The sequence below is a fragment of the Lactuca serriola genome, chromosome 6 (genome assembly GCF_051521515.1).
Source record: "Lactuca serriola cultivar US96UC23 chromosome 6, Lser_US96UC23_V15, whole genome shotgun sequence".
Taxonomy (NCBI): domain Eukaryota; kingdom Viridiplantae; phylum Streptophyta; class Magnoliopsida; order Asterales; family Asteraceae; genus Lactuca; species Lactuca serriola.
In genome coordinates, this window is record NC_136413.1 from 117,249,402 (window position 1) to 117,272,947 (window position 23,546).

The window sequence follows — 23,546 nt, forward strand, 5'->3', positions numbered from 1 at the left end:
TTTTGAATGAGCTATTAATAAACAATATTGAAATAATAAAGTTTGTATTACACTATTTATATTAGACCAAAACATCTAAGGTTTCATATATAACTTTCAAATATTAAACATTGAAATTAAGAATGAAGTCATACAAAATATATCATTATACATAAATATCATCCAAAGTTTTAAAATAAGTCGATTAGTAAATATGATATTTAATTTTAATTACATATTTTGCAAGGCGTATGTTTGACTTTATGTTGGTGCGTCGAGAATCTTCTTCCTTAATTTGTACCTAAAAAATTAAGGTGAATATGAATATAAAATAGATATTACTAAGCATTAATATAAATAATTAAAAATGGTATGTGGATCTCCTACCACCGGTTAAAGACAACATACCTCTCTAGTGGTATCGATTCATATGTTAAATTGAAGTAGTCATTCAATGTACACCTTGTTTTGTAATTACATAAACAAATATGAGTAAGCAAATATAAAAATGTTATCTTGACGTAGAAAAAATATTTTAGTTAACTAACAAATTAAATAATATAAGTTTAAGAGTTAGGAGTTTCAAAACATTAATATTTTTATTAATCAATCAATTAAGTAACACATATTGAAATTTTTACAATCATTATTAAAATGTATTTGAAATAATAGATTTTAAATGAATTTTAGTTAAAGTGTTTTGACCTCTATTATATTATATTATATATATATATATATATATATATATATATATATATAGAGAGAGAGAGAGAGAGATGGAAAGTATAACATATGTATGATTTTTAATTAATTATCTTTTTGAAACGGTATAATTACAAAACAAATAAAACATATTTAAAATATTTAGTTAAATATTTTCGACATCACAATATATAACATATGATCAATATATTAACGATTAAACCACAATTTACAACGATTGTATTACAATAATCCAAAAACGAAGAAAATATAAAAATGAATTTGTATAACAAATTTACAAATTAAAAGCTCTAATATAATAGCATCTCTCCAAAAGTGGTCATAAGACATTAACACAACACAAAAACCTTAAAGTTTGTTTTCTTTCTAAAATTTGTATATGATTTGTATGCATGTCTTCCCAAAAGATTGGCCTTTTTGTAGTAAACTTTTCACTAAATGTTAATTAAATTAATATAAGTTATAAAACTTTTGAGTGTTAAATCATAATTAATAAAACTTTTGAGTTGTATTAGTTAAAACGGGGGTTTCAAATGAATGTGGTTTGAGGAAGTTCAAAAAAAAAGGGGTTCAAATGAATGAGATTAAAGAAAAAATGTTAGCTTTATAAGTAAACTAAACGTAACCTCGCGCGTTGCGCAAGAATGCATTTAAGTGGTTAAAATAATTATGGGAAAAAATAGAAATACGTTGAAATTTACGTTTTTATTCATGTTTTGGTCATTAACCGAATTATCAAATAAAATAAAATTCCATCAACTTATATTTTGATACTATCTAATATAGTCCATACCTTATAAACTTTACTTTTACTTTTATAATATCCAATGTATATTATAATTTTTTGTACAACGTTAATATAATCTACTTTTCTTATGTCCGATAATATTTTTTGAATAAAATAAGAAATAAGTTTTTTTGAATGAGCTATTAATACACAATACTGAACTAATAAACTTTTTATTACACTATTACACCAAAACATTCAAGGTTTCATATATGAACTTTCAAATATTAAACATTGAAATTAAGAATTAAGTCATACAAAATATATCATTATACATAAATGTCATCAAGAGTTTTAAAATAAATCGATTAGTAAATATGATATTTAATTTTAATTACATATTTTGCAAGGCGTATGTTTGACTTTATGTTGGTGTACCGAGAATCATCTTCCTGAATTTGTACCTAAAAAATTTAGGTGAATAGGAATATAAAATACATATTACTAAGCATTAATATAAATAATTAAAAATGATATGTGGATCTCTTACCACCAGTTCAAGACAACATACATCTCTAGTGGTATCGATTCATATGTTAAATTGAAGTAGTTATTTTATGTACACCCAATTTTCTAATTACATAAACAAATATGAGTAACCAAACAAAAATATGTTATCTTTATGTAGGAAAAATATTTTAGTTAACTAACAAATTAAATAATATAAGTTTAAGAGTTAGGAGTTTCAAAACATTAATATTTTAATTAATCAATCAATTAAGTAACACATGTTGAAAATTTTACAATCATTATTAAAAAGCATTTGAAATATTAGATTTTAAATGAATTTTGGTTGAAGTGTTTTGACATATATATATATATATATATATATATATATATATATATATATATATATATATATATATATATATATATATATATATATATGGAGAAGAGAGAGAGAGATGGAAAGTATAACATATGTATGATTTTTAATTAATTATCTTTTTGAAATGATACAATTAACAAAAAAAAAAACATATTTAAAATATTTAATTAAATACTTTCGACATCACCCTATATAACATATGATCAATATATTAACGATTAAACCACAATATACAACGACAATATTACAATAATCCAAAAACGAAGAAAATATAAAAACAAATTATTATAACAAACTTACAAATTAAAAGCTCTAGCCTAATAGCATATCTCCAAAAGTGGCCAAAAGACCTCAACCCAACAGAAAAACCTTTATCTTTGTTTTCTTTCTGAAATTTGTATATGATTTGTATACATGTCTTCCCAAAAGCTTGATCTTTTTATACTAAACTTTTCAGTAAATGCTAATTAAACATAATATAAGTTATAAAACTTTTGAGTCTTAAATCATAATTAGGAAAATTTTTGAGTTGCATTAGTTATAAAAAAGGGGTTTCAAATGATTGTGGGTTTGAGAAAGTTAAAAAAGGGTGTTTCAAATGCATGAGATTCAAAAAAAAATGCTAGCTTTAGAATTATGTATAATTTGTATATGATTTGCACGCATGTCTTCCCAAAAGATTGACCTTTTTATGGTAAACTTTTCACTAAGTCCTAGTTAAACATAATATAAGTTATAAAACTTTTGAGTGTTAAATCATAACTAAGAAAACTTTTGAGTTGCATTAGTTAAAAAAATGGGGTTTCAAGTGAATGTAGTTTGAGGAAGTTAAAAAAGAGGGTTTCAAATGCATGAGATTCAAGGAAAAAAGCTAGCTTTATAAGTATGTATGATATATATATATATATATATATATATATATATATATAGATATATATATATATATATATATATATATATATATATATATATTTATATATATATTGTCATTTATGATTAGGCATATATTGCTACGCTGGTACATCTCCGCCATATACATCTTTCTTCCTCTCTCTCTCTATCTCTCTGAATATATATATATATATATATATATATATATATATATATATATATATATATAATAACATCATGTAAGGACACTTTTTTCGGTGAGGATTCGTGAAGATACCTTAAAAAATTGAAAAAAAATATAAATCATAAAATCGAGCATAGTAATATATTGGAAAGAAAAAAATTGAAATAAAAAATTCGGTCATTAAAATTGAAGCATAGATCATTTCTATGATCAACGATTCAATTTCAGTGATCCAAAAAAAATTCAAAATTTTTTTCTCTCCAATATAGTACTATTCTCGATTTTATGATTTTTATTTTTTTTATTTTATTTCAATTTTTTAAGGTGTCCTTACGAGTCCTCACCAGAACCGTACCCTATATATATATATATATATATATATATATATATATATATACAAAGAGAGAGAGAGAGAGAAAGAGAGAGAGAGTGGGAGAGAGAAACGGGATCATGTGAGGACTCTTTTTTCGGTGAAGACACCTTAAAAAAATTCAAAAAAAAAATAGAAATCTTAAAATCGAGCATAGTACTGTATCGGAGCGAAAATAAAATAGGAAAAAAAATTTAGATCATTAAAATTGACACATGGATCCTTTTAATGATATATTATTCAATTATTAGGATACATGATCCAATTTTAATGAACCATTTTTTTTCCAATTTTATTTTCTCACCGGTATGTGTACTATGCTCGATTTTATGATTTGAATTTTTTTTAATTTTTTTAAGTGTGTCCTCTTTAGTTTTCACTGAAAAAGAGGCATCAACGGATATATATATATATATATATATATATATATATATATATATGTATATATATATATATGTATATATAATGATAGAGAGAGAGAGAGAGGGAAAGAGAGAGATGTATGTGGTAGAGATGTACCGACGTAGCAAGATATGCCTAATCATAAGTAATTACACAGAAGAGATGTATAATATAATATGATTATCCATGCTTTTATATATATATATATATCACACACACACTTATATATATATATATATATATATATATATATATACATATATATATATATATATATATATATATATCCAATTTCCTCATAATCCGACATTGCTTCGGCTATCCATTAAAGTCTACAATGATTTTAAGTCGTATGCAGGGTTGGTCCAATGGTTTTTTTTGCCCCGGGCTAAGAGACTTAAGTATGCCCCTATGTTTATAGTATATAAATTATGTAACACATTAGAATGTCCAAAGTTAAGCAATTCAATTCAAAAAAATAACCAGATTGCAAAAAATGTGCCCAATTGAGTGGAGCTTTATGCTTGTTAACAGCAACTATTAAGAAGTTTTAGCAAAAATAGACATGAGCATATCACTAGGATAAGCATATTCAAATTTCTTTTGAACGAAAAAGAAATAAACTAAATAAAAACTACTAAATGAGAATCTAAGTACAATATATATAAGCAGATCAAATAATACAAAGATATATGATAACATTAGATAAAGAATCATAATAATTAAACAACCTAAATCCTCAAGAAATAGCAACAAACAACATATCCTGGTTACACACGATAATGAGACAACACAACCAAACATCAACTTTGGATCTTCAGTTATTAATCTTCAAGTTATAACATCAACAACATCTGAGTCGGAAGCAGACAATGGATCTTCAGTGAGATTTTCAAACAATAGTGGGACAAAAAACTATGAATAAATACATAAAAAAAATGTAGAGCTTTTAATGTTTTAGTTTATATGCATCAAAATCACAGACCGAAAATGACATTCTCTCAAGCATTCTTCCATCAACTCCAAAAGATTGATCAGCTCTAATTTACCATAGAATGCAGACTCCTCCATTAACCTGCGGTGATAAAATATATATACATAAAACAATGTATATATTTTTAATACTTCATTTTAATATCTGATTTTTTAGACCAAAAAAGTTAATATTTTACCTTGTTAGGTGAACTAATATTTGATAAATGTTAGACAGTTGAGTCAGATATCAAAAAGACATACAAAATAAACAGGGAGACAGGAATCCACCTAATATTAATGATTGTTTTTTTTATATATAAAGAGTAAAGTGATTACCTTTTGGGTTAGCTAACAAGGGGAAAACAATGAAGAACTACAACATTTAAATTACATCCATTTGATTGTAAAGTATACTGATAGAACCCTAAAGCCGCTATAGACTAGCGATTCTTGGAGAAGCCATGGGAAGTGGTTCCATTATTTAAGTTCTCCTTTGTACAAATTTCTCCATCCAAGATATCTATGATCTGTAATTTGAAAGAAAACGATCCATAACAAAAGATTGTGTGAATACACAAAAAACTTAACATAAATATACATCGAGCAACAAAGTGACCCAAAATCCAATTGAAATCATCTTGGAGATCTGAATCGTCTAAGACAATTAAGGAATGATTATCTTGTTATTCATCTTACTTTCAATCCAAAGAAAAGAATCCCTTTTTATTTGGACAAAAATCTCCTCTGTCTTCCTCATTTGAGATTGAAAAGTTTCCTCGTTTCTCTTTCTCCATAAGTTGATTAAAGTGGCGCCCCTTATACCTCCCGACATTATTCTAGGGAGAAAGGTTGTAGTAATCACGGTTTTTGAGTCTCCGTATGCAACCATAAGTCTTAGCTTCATTATCGGCCACTATTCCGGCTCTAAATGTAGCCAATGATTCACTACTCTTGGAAGACTCCAAATTCGGAAGGCTAGATTCATTTCCACTTTTGGAAGATACTTGCCAGATGCAAGCTCTTGTCATTCCTACCAGCAAGGAAAACAACACCTAACCACGAATAACACGATAGATTGCAGTGTGTCACAAACAACCTCCACAAGCCAGCAGTAAATGTCATCCACATAACTTAATTTACGGTCTCTATATCCCACTAGGTTTACACTTTGCCCCATACTTCTTTGGCTAAAGCCTATTCTTTAAGAAGATGAATCAGAAACTCCTCTTTAGTATTACAAACATCACAGGTGGTGGTACGTTGGATGATGCCCATTTTCTCTAGGAATTTTTTAACAACAATTATGTTATTTATCAATTTCCAGACAAAAGTTACTCCTTCTATTTTTTTGTTTCTAGGTTGATGCTTCGCTTTCACATTTCTACCATCCAATTTATAGAAACGTTTCGCTTTGGCCCACCAGTGCTACTCCACTTATCTTCTTTATCAAACAATTGAAAGGAAGAAAGAGTGGCATTTAAATGATCAAACTCCTCCAAGTTTCTTCCTGAATGTAATTCTTACCTCCATTCCCAGGAACCCCCAATAACATGTAATCTCTCCTCCAAGATACAATACTTGTTCACTTCCAAGTTGAATAATCTAGGGAATTCCAGCTTAAGAGGCTTCTAACCTGTCCACCTGTCGAACTAGAAAAGCGTGTATTTTCAATCACCAACCTTCCTCTTTATGAGCTTTATAGGATCAAGGTCGCAATCGATCCATTGATACCATTAGCGGACTATACGTTTCCAAGTATGACCAGTTTAAACCCCAATACCCTCCATATAGGAACTGCTTCCATGTGTGTGTGTGTGTGTGTCTATATATATATATATATATATATATATATATATATATATATATATATATATATATATACACAATAAACCAAAAAAGTAAGAACAAGATTTACAAATCATTACCCATTATTAAACATCCCTAATATACCTACAAAATACATCATATTATTTGTACCAACGACAAACTGTACAACGTTAATGTCGGTTATCATCTTCTATAAAATGACGTAAATTCTCCTTCAGTGGAATGCTCTACATTTTCACATCTCAATGTGATGTGATATGTTGTAGGCTTATGAACAACGTGTAATTACACAATAATTCTTGGGCACTCAGAATATATTCTTCATACTCTCATAATCTGGAGCAATATCACCAAAATACAGATCAATTATACGCAAACCTACTACTACAGATTAAAATAATAATGTTCAATCTAGTGTAACATTTAAATTTGTACTAAAAATCATACAACATATCAAAAATATTCTAAAATCTTGTTGTTGACATACCTTGCTTAGATTCACGAAACCCGTTTGATATGTAGATCATTCCAACAAAAATTATTTGCCTCAAGATAACCATCTTCTCCGGATGTAGTCAGCAAATCGAATCATAATTTAAAATTAACCTTACAAAAATACTATTCTTATTATAAGAAAAACAATACAATTAAGACCAACTACAATAAAAAGAAAATTAAAATATATAAATTATAGTCAAAGTAACACATAGTACTCCTTTTCTATACATTTCTTCTGTGTTTCTATGTCATGCACAATCGTATATGAAAGCTTGTTCCCTATAATTTATCCAAGCCAACCAACAACTAACCAGAAACTTATCGAGTGTTCCATTTCTAAACACAATACTTTGATTCCCCACTTGATTCAAAGTACGGAAACTAAAATTTACTGTTAATATTAAAAAATCAAGTTATATTTTATTCAATATATGCTAATATTTTAATGTTTACAAGAGTTACCAAAGTCTTTTAGACATAATGCCTTTAGCAGATTCTAACCTTATCAATGAAATAATGACAGTAAAAATCTCTTAAGGCAGATCATCTAACGAACTACACATTCTTGTACTCGACTTTCTACTAAGAAAATAGACATTGCATAACTTAATCACTTTTTTTTTCAGAAAAAATAGGGGTAAATGTGAAATACAGGCATCACACTAACAGTGGAAGCAAAAAACCTTACCTTGATGCAATGGTCATTGATGAACTACTTGCTTCATAATCTTGTCGAAAATAGAGTGTGATAACGATTCTATATAAAGGAATTTAGGGTTTTTGTAGAGCATGGGAAGTATGAAGTTAGGGATGAACGCATACATTCAAAATCACCAGAAAAGCTATAACGACGTGTTGACATCGAAAAAATAATGGAGCCAACAAGATGTAGATAATAAAATAACCTAATTTCCGTTATACATATAATTCCTCATATTTGATTACTAAGGGCAGTTTTGTCAAAACACATTATTAAAAATCAACCTATTTGAAAACACAATCGGTGCATTTGATCTATACCATTTCAAAAACCCATTAGTTAAAGACAAAATGACATAATCGCCCTTCTAAATAGGATGATGAATATTATATTATAAAAGGTATTTTTCTCGAAACAAATAAACTAAAATAGGGAATTATTTTATGCTCTCCAATGTCTTGTTTCATTATTTGACTTGTTATTACATAATTTTAATTATTAAATAATTAATATTCACCTATATATATATATATATATATATATATATATATATATATATATATATATATATATATATATCATGCTCTTCTACATTTAAAAAATATACAATAGTATGGTATGATAACCATATGTAAACTTATGATTTTGAAAATAGTAAACGATGTTATTCAATGAAATCTTGATGAATAGGTTTAAACTTTGAAATCAATATAGGTAAAAAAATATGGAAAACTCGATTTTAGTATTTAAATTTTATATATGAAGATATATATGATCATATCATATTGAAATTATTTTAAAAAATAATTTGTACTAAAATAGTTTTTATAATTGAATTGTTTTTTATTATATGGGTTATGGCATTAAGTTTTATGGGTTAGCGTTTAAGGGTTATGGCGTTAATTAGTCATATGGGTTATGGTTTAAGGGTTATGGCATTATGTCACATGGGTTAGTGTTTAAGGGTTATGACGTTTAGCCGTATGGGTTAGGGTTTAAGGGTTATGACATTAAGTCGTATGGGTTAAGGTATAAGTGTTATGACATTAATTCATATGGGGTAGAGTTTAAGGGTTATGACATTAAGTCATATGGGTCATCCATTGGTCGTAACATAACACTATAAGACACTACCACCCAATGCACATGACCCATGACCTATAGGTCATCTATTGGTTGCAAAAGGATACTATAAGTCACTACTAAGATAATGCACATAACCCATGACCCATGGGTAATCCATTGTTCATAACATGATACTATCAGCCACTATCATCCAATGCACATGACCCCTTACCCATGTGTCATCCATTAGTCATAAAATGACAGTATAAGCCAATACCACCTCAATGCACATGACCCATGACCTATGGGTCATCCATTGGTTGTATCATGACACTATGAGCTACTACCACCCCCATACACATGACCTATGACCCAAGGATCAAATACTGGTTGGTACACCCCAATACACATGATTTATTGGTTGTGACATAACTCTATAAGCCATAACCACCCCAATGTACATGACCTTATTCGTTGTACTAAGAGACTCTCAACCATTATGACCACAGTGCACATAACATATGAGCCATGGGTCATCAATTTTTTCGTAATATGACACTGTAAGCCACTACCACCTAATGTACATGACCCATGAGCCATGGGTCATCCACTTGTCGGAACATGACACTATAAACCAGTACCACCCCTGTGCAGAAGACCCATGACCCATAGGTCATTCATTGGTCGTAACATGACACTATAAGCCACTACCAACCAACGCACATGACCAATGACCCATGGGTCATTCTTTGGTCGTAGCATGACACTATAACCCATTACCACCCAATGTACATGACCCATGAGCCATGGGTCATGCATTGTTCGTACTTGAAACCATAACCTACTACCACCTAAATGCAAATGACCAATTACCCATAGCTTATGCATTCGTCTAACATGAAACTATAAGCCACTAACACCCCAATGCACATGACCTAGACCCATGGGTCATCCATTAGTTGTAACATAACAATATAATCTACTACCGCGCAATACCAATGATCCATCACCCATGGGTCGTCCATTGGTCGTAACATGACACTTTAAGCCACTACCACCCAATACACATGATCCATGACCCACGGGTCATCCATTAGCTGTGACAAGACACTATAAGACACAAACACCCCAATATAAATGGCCCATGACTCATAGGTCATCCATTGGTCGTAACATGACACTAGAATCCACTACCACCCAATTCACATGAGCCATAAACCATGGGTCATCCATTGGTTGAGACATGATACTATAAGCCACTCCTACTCAATGCATATGACCCATGATCCATGGTTCATCCCTTGGTTGTAACATGAAACTATAAGCCACTACCAACCAATGCACATTACCCATGAGCCATGGGTCATCCATTAGTCATAACATGAAATTATAAGCCACTACCATCCAATGCACAGGACCCTTGACCCATGGATCATCTTTGGTCGAAACATGAATTTATAATCCACTTGCACCCCAATATAAATAGCCCATGAACCGTGGTTCGTCCATCGGTCGTAACATGATACTATAAGCCACTACAACCCAATGCATATGACGTATGACCCAAATAATCCATTGCTCGTAACATGACACTATAAGAAACTACTGCCCAATGTACATTACCCATGACCAATGGGTCATTCATTGGTCATAACATGACATCATAAGCCAATACCACCCCAATGCACATGAATCATGACCCAATGATCGTCCGTTGGTCGTAACATGATACTATAAGCCACTACCACCTAATACACATGACCCATAACCCATGGGTCATCAACTGGTCGTAACATGACATTATATGTCAGTACCACCTCAATATACATGACCCATGACCCATGGGTCATTTATTGGCCATACCATGGCATTATAAGCCACTACATCGAATGCACATGACCCATGACCCACGGGTTATCCATTGGCCGTAACATGACAATATATGCCACTACCACCCAATGTATATAATCCATGACCCATAGGTCATCTATTGGTTGTAAAATAACACTATAAGCCACTGCCACCTCACTACACGTGACCCATGGCCTATGGGTCATCCATTGGTCATAACATGAAACTATAAGCCACAACGACCCCAATTCACATGACCTACGAGCAATGAACCATATCCCATTGTCACTTGTCATCAGTTGTTTAGCTTTCAATATTTATTTCTTTATGCGTAAACTACGTCTTTTATGTTTAAATTTTATTTCAATCATAGCAACATCAAGATTTGCATTTTATCCACCTATATTTTTTTTATATTGTTTAATTCTCATTTGTAATTTTAAACTAAATTGTTTAGATAATATCTAATCTAATGAAGGAATATATGTCATTATATTACGAATACCTCGTTACCCTATGTTCATTCTTCACATGAAATAATTTAAAAAAATTGAATTACTAATTAATTAGCGCTAATTTGTTTTTTAACAGTTTGAATTTTTCATTAGTGGAGATCCAAATAAATCATCAGTCCTTTCCCTCCAACATACCCATGTTAACCCTACATATTATTAACGTCAGTTACCTTATGAGAAATAGGGTCTAAAATTTTTGTCATCAGCTACGACACTTCATTGATCCAAACCTAGATTTCTTCATTATGTTTCACTCATCTACAATTTTTTTTTTATGTGGTATTATTGTGATCATATTTTCTTATTCTATGATTATCAGGATAGTATGATCTTAAATTACAACTATGTAAGTGTCGCCATCATATTATACGATTGACATATACTTTAATTACCTATTCACTAGGATTGGCGATGTTATTTGAAGTTTCATTCAATCGCATGCGTAGTAATTCCTTCATCTAAAACTTATTTTTAATTTATGTGGTATTGTTGTCTATCAACATTTCTTTTTCTCTGGTTATCATCATCTTTGCATATTTAATAAATTGGTATTGACTATTTTCTACCTGAATTTAATCAGGAATGGCGTTGCACTTGAAACCGAAAGAAGCATCAAGTGTTACAGAAAAAGGATTCATTACACCTCAAGTTTTGAACCACAAAAGGAGTTTGTAACATCCCCCTCTAGCACGTATTACAATATTGTCCGCTTTGGGCTCCCGGCGCGAAAACTTCCCACAGGGTCACCCATCCCTGGATTGCTCTCGCCCGGGCACTCTTAACTGTAGAGTTCTTATGAGATCTTCTTCCCTCACTCCTTTAAATCGCGTTGTGACAAGGAAGGTATCCTCACCCCTTATAAGGCGATGTTTAATTCTCCTTCCAAGCCGATGTGGGATCAGGTGCAACTCACCTTCACCTCCCATTATGGGGTTCGACGTCCCCGTTGAACACATCGACCCGTGCCCCAGCTCTGATATCATTTGTAACATCCCCATCTGACACGTATCACAATATTGTTCGCTTTGGGCTCCCGGCGCTAAAACTTCCCAGGAGATCATCCATCACTGGATTGCTCTCGCCCGAACACGCTAATGTAACTACTTTAAAAAATGTAGACTTTTGTACAATAATCTATCTTAATAATGAATAAAGATTAATTTATTATCTCAAAATTTTGAGAGAATCGGTTACAATTTAGGTAATAATTTGATGAAATTTCATGATATAAGATTTTGTCTAATAATGATATTATTTTATAATCTAAACTAGAACCGGGTTCATGAAAACAATCGACTAATAACCGGATGTTCAAATAATATATTTACATGGCTTCTAGGAACGATGAATTCTATAAAAGTGACGTGTGATTCTATCAACAGACAAATACAAGGAATTGAAATGTATCAAACTTAATCGTTTATGAACATAAATGGCGGAAAAATCAATAACATAAATATAAAACGGTTACATCAACATGACATCAATTTGGAAGAATAATATATATATATATATATATATATATATATATATATATATATATATATATATATATATATAGTTTAGGTTCTATGGAAAACAAAAAACCCTAAAAATCATTAAAATATATAAAAAAATATTTAGAGATCACAAAACTATTTTTTGATTTTTTTAATCAAAAAGTCGCAATTTTAAGTCAAAATCGATGGAAAAAAATTTTGAAATTTTTTTTTTTTTTTACAAAAAAAAATTGATTTTTTTTTTCAGCGAAATTGTAAAAAATGTTGCGATTTTTTGATAAAACAATAATTAATTTTTTTTTTGTGATGTCTTGCTATTTTTTTATGCATTTTTATGATTTTTATGGGTTTTTTTTAGGGTTTTTTGTTTTCCAAATAACATTTCCCATATATATATATATATATATATATATATATATATATATATATATATATATATATATATATATTACGTATATGTAAAGAACAAATACAAATGTATTAGTATTGAAAATAAAAAAAATGTTATTTATAAGTGTAATTATAAAACATATCTTATTAAAACTAGTTATATATAATTTAAATCCAAAATTTTTATATATGTATGTAAATATATGGAATATATTTAAGTAAAGAAACATTCAAAGATAGGATGCATGGAATAACATGTCAGATATACCTACGTTCACCTGGAAGAATTATTTGCCGTTCATTTAAATCACATGCACATACACAACAACATTTACTATTTTATATACCTATAATACAAAAGGAAAACTATAATAAAGTCTCTACATATTGATCTCATAATCGATTTAGTCTCTATATATTTTTTTTATTCAATTAAGTCTCAAAAACCGGTAATCGTATTCAATTTAACCAATTGACCCGGTCAACAGGTCATCCAACTTTCAAAAATTACATTTTTGGCCCATATTTCAAAATTTATTACAAATTTGGTCCAAAATTTACACTTTTGGCCTAGATTTTAATTTTTTTTCACAAATTTGGTCCACAATATACCCTTTCGGCCCAAATTTTAGAATTTTGTTATGAATTCATCCTAATTTTAGTTATTTTTACAACTTTTTTTCTTCAAAAAAAATTTGAATGTTTTTTCTTTATGAATTCGAATGTTTTGCGTTTGGAAGCATAGTAATTAATAAAAAAAAAACTGTAATCTTTTTAGTTATATTTAACATTAAAAATAGATGTTCAGTACTTTCAAACTTATACCAATGAGTTTTATTAATATTTTCTTTTTTAACTTGTTTAATATGTTATAGAATATATATTTTTTGTTCTATGTTCAGCATAAAAACATATGAAAAATAAAGAAAGAGTTAAATGCAAGAAATAGTAATGTGCTTAATTTCATTTATTTTTATTATAGCATTGTATTTTGAACAACCTACCAAACCATAAACCAAATACAAAGATTTTTTTAAAAGTACAACGAAGATATTAAAGCACAACATCATTATGTAGACTTTTTAAAGTACGTTGTCTTAGTTAATAGCTCAATAAATAAAAGTGGGTCATATTTATAAACGTTTCAAAGTTTATCAATAGTGTCGCTAGGTTTACAAATGATAGAGTTTTATGTAATATTTGACATGGTACATTTTGATGGTTTCTAGAGCATTTCCAATAACATAAGATATTAAGTATGTTTCTTTTTGTCTGTAAAAACAATGTTTTTTGTGTGTTAGTGCTACGATGACATTGTTATACTGCTACATTGACATAAATGACTTATTGTCAACAACAATGCGCTTATTAGTCCTTTTTGGCTCTTAAACTTAATAGTATGCTTCAAAAAAAAGTGATACTAAAAGTTGTTTTTCACTAATTTAAGTCTCTTTATTGTGTGAAAATAATGTTTATTTGTGTGATAACAACGCCACAACATGAATGACTTATTGTTAGCACTATGTAACTGTCGTTTTAATGTAAATTATTATATTTTCTACCTAAATTCATAGTACACTTCAAAAATAATAGAAGATAAAGACGAGTACATTGTTTTGAGGAAAAAAAGTTGTAAAAATAACTAAAACTAGGATGAATTCATAACAAAATTCTAAAATTTGGGCCAAAAAGGTATATTTTGGACCAAATTTGTAAAAAAAAAAATCATAATATGGGCCAAAAGTGTAAATTTTGGACCAAATTTGTAATAAATTTTGAAATCTGGGCCAAAAATGAAATTTTCAAAAGTTGGATGACCTGTTGACCGGGTCAAGGGGTTAAATTGAATACGATTACCAGTTTTTGGGACTTAATTGAATAAAACAAATATATAGGGACTAAATCGATTATGAGGCCAATATGTAGGGACTTTGTTGCAGTTTTCCTTAATACAAATTCAAAAGATCTAACTTAGAAATGCAAGATATAGAGTACTCATTGATGCACATGAAAGCAACGAAAAACAACCTACAAAGTCTATGTCTCGTTACTTCAGTTCACCTCTCAAACTCTAGATTCTAACTTCTTAAGAACTAAACTATATTTACTCAATTAACCAATAGAGAAATCCAATCTTAGAAAGATTTGATAATGTCTTTAATGATCTCCAAAGATATGGCAAATTGCTTTCATCTCTTCTTCTCACCTTAAAAACTCACGATATCTCCCCCATCTTCTCTACTTTTACATTCTTATAACCTATACAAGTACAATCAATTAACCACTCAAGATCACTCCCAAAGACAATCGTTGAACTATAACTAAAACTTGGGATTTTATTGAAGTTTCTCATTCAGTAAACTAAGAATTGCAACTTAGTAAAGTCCTTTGTAATAACCGTTAATCCTTTGTGAGCAAAGAATGTGTGTATAGATCTATACGGGTTGACATCCCGTCTGTGGTTGCTAGTTACAACCCTCATTTGACGAAACAAAATGGTTATTGTTTCACAAAAATCCTAGATACAAAATACTAATACGAACTATAATAAGATTGTATGTAGTATAACGTTTCTTGTGTAAATCGATAAACAAAATAGTTAGTGTTTATTTATATCAAATAATACTTGATATTTTCTACACAAAATATGTTAATAATACTTATTCATTACAAGTGTATTAATACTTGTATTGGATTTCAGGTTTTGGATCTCAAACGAAATATATCAGTAGTATTGTTGATTATATTTTTGCACTTAAATATTTCATGTTTTATAACCACTTCTTTTTATAAAACTCATAGAGTCAAAACATGTGGAACTCATCAATAATTTTTGTTTACGTATATTAAAAATGTATATTCTAAGGTAACTAAGAAGTCAGAGGTAGAACATCAATTCCAAGGAGATTATATTTCCTTTCTTTTGCGATAAACTTGACTTACGTTATTATTAATATTGTGTGTTTAAATTATGATGATGTCATTTTTATTTCTAAATTAAAATGTCTGTAATATATTAGTTTACATAAGTTAAGTGTTCAGTATATGTGGTTGACTGTGAACCAATTGTTATCGTCGCAACCCCGATATTTTCCACCGTTGGTTGGGGTGTGTCAGAGTTCAACTACAAGATTCAGAAACATATATTTTGTTGTTGAATAATTTAACATCTCAATATAATCGACCATATTTTTTACACCTACATTGACTATCACAACATAAACACGTACATCATCTACACCATCCCCAGCACCTACATCGTCCACGCCATGGTGAACATTTATATCAACTAGCACATCCTCAACCCATACATCTAGTACCAAAACATCAACAACAACATCATCGACACCATCGACTACCACATCCTCAGCAACTACATCTACTACCATAACCTCAACAACTACATCATCGACACCATCCTCAGCACCCACATTGACTACCACATCCTTAATAACTACATCTACTACCAAAACCTCAACACCTGCATCATCGAACCCATCATCAATGCCTACAGTAACTACCACATCCTACTTACCTAAACAAACTACCACATCCTTAGCAAATACATCTATCCCAACATATACCCCATAATCTACCCAATCTCCAATACCAACAACCGTAACTACATCCATAACAAATGCCAATAGATCTTTAGTGGAAAATGTTGTCGGTCAAAAAAATTTCTTTGCTAAAGGAACATATAGACATTTAAATATTGATTTTTGGCAAAAAAATGTGTGTTACCAATCATATCTTACGTAATTTTTTCAATAAAATAACCTTCTGGTCTACACCTGTACATATGAATTCAAAACTAAAGCTATCATATTATTTGTTGGCTCTTGCAACGATGCCCTTAGCGTCCAATATTACTAAATCCTTTCTTCAAAGAGTAGATGCAACACGGTACACTTGGGAAAATGTAAGCAACAAAATGCAGGAATTGTAATGGGGGGAGTTCACAGTAGTTAATTATATGTTTACAAAAATTTTGGTAAACATTTACATTTAAACTTATGTGTATATTGTTATGTATAGAAAAACTATTGTTGGGAAGAAGAAAAAGACACACAAGTGAGGAAATCTTGAGAAAGTAAAGTGACACAAAGTCATGGCCAATATCTCTACAACATGCGGAACACAAAAGGAAATCCAACTAGCAGGAAGCCACCTCATATTACACTAGATGTATAGAACTTTTGCAAAGAAAAATGGAATACTAACGAATACAAGAAGACATCTAATAAGAACAAGATCAATAGGCGTATTAGTGTGCTTGATGGGATACTAGAACCTGTATGTTTATGTTTATATGTATATTTTACATTTTATGGTATTTATGCAGAAGAGGAAATTAAGATGTGATCTACCACATAATGAATGATTCTTGTATACAGACATGGAGAATTACGATGGAGTCACATTTAGAAACGAATATAATAGAAAAATTCATGTAACATTCATTTTAGTGTAAAGTTTTATATTGTAGACTTCATGTTATTCATAACTTTGATATCCTTTTAAATTATTATTATTTTGTAGGAGGCATTTATAGAAAAACAGGAAGAGTGGGAAGCTTATGTGAAGAAGTTGTAGATGATCGAATATTTTATGATGTTCCTAGTGCTCATGATAATAAAAGAAGACTTTATAGATTTGGCTCATACGCACAAGCGATTATCATGATTAATGGTACAACGGAAGTATCTAATTACATCCTAAAAAATGTTGAACTAGAAGAATTGATGGATCTTGTTAATTAGCAAAAAGAGCAAAACAAAGAACTTAACGAGATAATGAAGGCCAAAGATGACCAACACAACAAAAGAATTGAGCAGCTTAATAAACAAAAACAATCGAAATTGTTTGTTATTAATGCTTTTAAAGACCAACAAAACTAGTAGTCATAAAGTGTAATTTTTTTATTGCAAAGTATATATTTTAGATTAGCCATTTTTCATTTTCAATGTAATAAATATTTATTGTTTTATCTTATGATGTAAATGCTATTTGATTTTTTGTTATTTTTGTTTTATATATTCGTAGAAAATAATTTCGATTTCATTTCTAATTTAACTATCCATCCGTAATTATCTTGTTTCGCAACGAAAATATTCCTACGTAATTTATAGTGGAATCCATGCTATGGAATCTACTATAGAATATAGACCACATATTTTACTAGGGATTCATTACAAGGGATTTAACTAGGGGTTCATCACAACGGATTTAGCTAGGGAATCATCATAGTAGATTTTGCTAGGGATTCATCATAATGGATTTTGCTAGGGATTCATCGCCACTGATTTTGATTAGGATTCATCACAACGAATTTGGCTAGGGATTCATCACCATGGATTTTGCTAGGGATTCATCACCACATATTTTGCTAGGCTTTCATCACCATGGATTTTGATAGGGATTCATTACCACAAAATTTTCAATGGATCCAGTACAATAGAATTTATGACGGAAGAACTACTGTAGAATTCAAATGTCCTACTAAAAAATAGACGACAAAATACCATCTGCAACGAATTTCAATCCATTGTCACATTTGTGAAAAAAATACTATTTCCATTGCAAACCCTCGCTACGGGGTTTTTCGAGACGAAAATGGGTCGTTGCAAATTTTATAGCAATTCGTCTTTTGCAACGAAAATTCAACTTTTCGCAATAGATTCGTTCTCTAGAAATACCGACTTTTCATTGTAGTGATCGTATAACTCTACCCCAAACAAGCCCCACACCGCAACACACTAGACCAATCTCAAACCCCAAATTATCAAGGACCAAACTGAAATCAAAGAGAAAGTCTACTCCATCAGAGATTTTTAGGAAAGGTATCGGAGCCAAGAAAAAGACTACAAAATTGGAATGTACTAATGACCCCATGCATACTGAAGACCTGATGCATACTACAGAGCCAAGGTACACTACAGAGCCCACTCACATTTCAGATCTGATCTTCACTAAAGAGCGCATCATTAATGACAAATATGATAATTTGATAGATCCTACTGATATTAAAGAAAAGAAATAGTCCAACTTTGAAGACCTCGTTCGGAAGCAAAAGTTGAAGCTTCCTAACCTACTAAGTAGAAAATGAACCAAACAAGCCATTGGAGTCTCTAAAAAGATTGTAAGTATAGTTCGACTCAAAGATGAATCACCCTTCAGAACCTGATCCGTCCAATCCGCTACAATCAGTGTGTCGGTTTCTCCCAAATGAAGAGACAAATCCCATTCAGGATTCCAAGTGGATCCTGATGTCGTTAAACATCCTAAGGTCTCCGGGAACAAGCGATTTGATGTTTTTACGCTTGATAAATTGCACTCCATGTTTTTTTCAATATTACATACGCTACAAACACATCATGTACAATAGGGTCCATTTTTAGAGACCTTATCTAGCATGGAACCAAGGCCAAATTTGGTTCAAAACCAAGGAGGCTGAGGAAGTTCAGGAAAACTTATACTGCCAACATTTCATACAAGCAGATTAGGCATGGGAGCACAAATTTGTAGATGGTCCATATATTAGATGGTCCAGATATCAACCATACACGGAGGATGAGCTAAGCAAGTTAGTGTCACACCCCAAAACCGGAACGGCGGAATCGTTCGGGGGTGGAGGACGTCATCTTTAGTATCACGAGATATGTATATGGTAAGAAAGTAATGAACAACCATTTCATTTCGAAAGAAAGTGTTTACAATGTGTGTGTTCACAAAACATAGAATTCATAAACAAATAACAAAACAAGACTTGAAGCTATAATGCTCCATCTTCTGAATTCCCAGCATGAACACCTGTCTAATCGTCTCCTGGGAATATAAGTTATTTGAAAGAGCTGATCAGCAATTAAGCTGGTGAGTTCATAAGATTTTAGTGATGTGAGTAAGTTGTAAAGTGTTGTTGAAAATGTAGATGAAATATAGTAAGTTATACGTTTTGTTTTTCGAAAAGTTCGCCTGTTCCTCTAGAGAATTCTATATTTCCTAATTTGATGTAAAACTAGGTGGGGACCCCCGCGTTGCGGGGGTCGGATGCAACATTTTTTTCCCTTGCTTTTTCTTTGTAAATGTCATTTGATCAACTATTTGTTTATAGTTTGAGTATTGTTATGAAAGAATATGTATTTTTTTACTGCTAAAATCAGTCAATTTAAAAAAAAATGCATTTAATTGAGTGTTACTTTCATGTGTATATCTGCTCCATTCCTATTGTGTCTCCCCATATTCATATACTACTTGAATCCTACAAATATATGAAGCGATCTACATTAAGTAAAAATAAATACTAAATTAAAGAAACACTTGTTCATATTACAGAAAAGGGAGAATGAAAAGAGTCATGATGCTTCACAAAGTTGTGATAACGCTTAACGCTTGAATCCGTTTAACTGTTGTTTTTAGCATAAATCTATTAACATGCTATTATCAAATATACTTATCGAATCTTTAATGAATTTTCCATGATTAGATGATGCCAATAAATAGATAAAAACGTGATTGTTTTTACCTGAACAATTTCATTCGTAGCCTGTGCACTTCATACGGACATGGAAGCCTTCATATTTCATGTTTTTTAAACTGGGTCAAAAAATCAAACCATTTACCTTTTCCCTCATAAAGACTAATAGATATGAATTACGATCAATCAAAAAAGTCATGCTGATTTAAGAACAACTATTATAACATGCAGAATGAAGAATGTTTTTATTTTACCATCAAAGTGTCTCTTACCCAATACCCACTACAATATGAAAGTTAAGTGCAAACATAACATACACAAGCAACAAAGTCGTGTTGTTTGAGGTGGTAGAAAGACCACCAAATACTAAAATCTGAAACCACAATGCTACATTTCGCATTCAATTACATATTTCTGGACTTGAAATTAAAAAATATCACCTTCCAAAAGTAAAAATTGACAAGAAAATGTTAACTATCATTCATCAGAATCTTTTAGTTAAAAAGATTACCCATCTTAAAATAAGCTCTGAATAGAAAAACAAAATAAAAACAAAAACAATAGTAAAATAAAGAAAACGGACCTGTATAAATCTTAGTGTTTGCTTGTTTCAAACCTTGAAGCTTTGATTTGCATAATAACTCTTTATACGAAACTCTTCATACGATACTAAAACCCACAAAGAACAAATAACCAATAAACAAAATTAGAAATTTAACAATAGTGTCAGCGACAAAGAGTAAAAAAAAGTTGAATATCTGAAATAGTAATTTAATTAAAAAAAATAATATTGAATAAATAGTGGTAACCTCACTGTCCATAGCTGTTTTACTTATTAATCTTCCCCTGCTAAAATTGGATATCTGAAATAGTAAAAAAAAAGTAAAAAAATAATAATAAATTAATTAAAAGAAATAAAGAAGCAATGAAGGATACGAATTAATTGCCGAGACTTCTTTTTGTGTAACTAACATAGTACAAATCATTCGCATTACCTGAGAAACACGCAAAACTGAAAGAAAAGGAAAACATGGAAGAAACTCGATAGAATCTTCATGTACAACAGTAACCTAAGCATCAACCTATCGGGCAGAATGCTATGTTCGAGTGGTGTGTGGCGGTGAGCGAAACAGATGAAGAGAAGACATAAGAATCAAACAACTTAATTGATAAGAGGTTAGTAAAGAGAAATGAGTGAATCTGAGGAAGTAAACCAAATACTACAACATAATCAGTCCCTAAATTGCAGTCACATATTCCTTCAATCATCCTGATATTCATTCCCATATTACACAATTTCCCCCGTACATCAACATTGAAAACACCATTGAAACTTGGAATTCCAAAATATCATCCACAAATGCCTCCTTTTCTTGAAATCTGCACTGGAAATTATGATTTTAACCGCATGTAGGATCTAAGTATACAATAGAAAATGTTTTTGTTACAGTTACTTACCCTCTGCTAATGAATATTTTTATGTCTTGCTCATTGCATCGTTGTTCTCTGGATTTCTTGCATTCTATTGCATTGTACATTTTAGATTTTGTTATTAGTTGTGAATATAGGTTCTAATAAAGAAAAAACAAAAACAAAAGATTTAATCTTTATACCATCTGATTAGTGGATCATGTTTCTTATTTACCCCCAACTATTATCAAAGCAGAGCACACAACCTAGAAAATATCCATGCCGAGGAGGCAAAACAGCAAACACCTGGCGTGCAAAAGTGTAAACCAAAACAATAAAAACAAAAATCAATAGTCGGGCGATGATCAATGATTTCATGGTTTTCGAAAAACAAAAATCAAAAGAATAGAGTAAAGTTGGCATAGCTGTGAACTAAATTACAAAGTTTGTGTTTATCTGGGTTCCTATTGAGAAGCCCTAAATCTGACCGTTATCGAATTCGGATAGACAGATGTATAGCGGTGGTGTTGTGGCCAAGGCGGTGTGTAGAAACGAAACTTTAGATGGTTATGCACAATCTGCCCTTAAAAATCCAATAGTTTCTCAGTAATTGCATTATACAGTTAACCATATTAAGTTATAGAAACAAATCAAATAAAAAAATAAATATGTACACTTTTAGTGGTGAAAAGAAACTTTAAGGATACAATATATATATATATATATATATATATATATATGTTGCAATTACCTTGGCGTACTGCAAGAAAGGAAGTTGGTAGCTTCTAAGGAGCACCAATCCTTTAAGCTCACACGTGATCCTGGAAATCCGAATTGAATCAAACTCATGCCCTGCCGAATCAAACCATTTAAAGCCTTAACCCTATAAAAAAAGCCAATGTACCAAATTGAAAAAAAAGGACTCAACAATCAATATACATAATTGTATTAGCATAGTAGATATAACATATGCAAGAAGAAGAGGGATGAAGGAGGCAAGGTAGTGGGAACATAAGATGGAGATACCGGTAGAGGGTTTTCACTGGCTTCCATCTCCGATATCTCTTCTTTGAAGGCACAAGTAAGAAATTGAAAACGTAAGGACATCACAAACTTACCGAAACCATTTTGCCAGTGCAAATACTTCCTCCACCCGCATCTGCATCGGTGACGG

General features: G+C 30.6%; 1 long non-coding RNA gene across 1 annotated transcript; it reads right to left on the bottom strand.

The window, feature by feature from the left end:
- Nucleotides 1-22,133: 22,133 nt before the first annotated feature.
- Nucleotides 22,134-23,321, bottom strand: LOC145058778 (uncharacterized). Its single transcript, XR_013686519.1, has 3 exons — nucleotides 23,124-23,321; nucleotides 22,421-22,678; nucleotides 22,134-22,347 (listed from the first exon to the last, which is right to left on the bottom strand). It is a non-coding gene; the product is annotated as an uncharacterized LOC145058778 (long non-coding RNA).
- Between the last annotated feature and the right edge of the window lie 225 nt (nucleotides 23,322-23,546).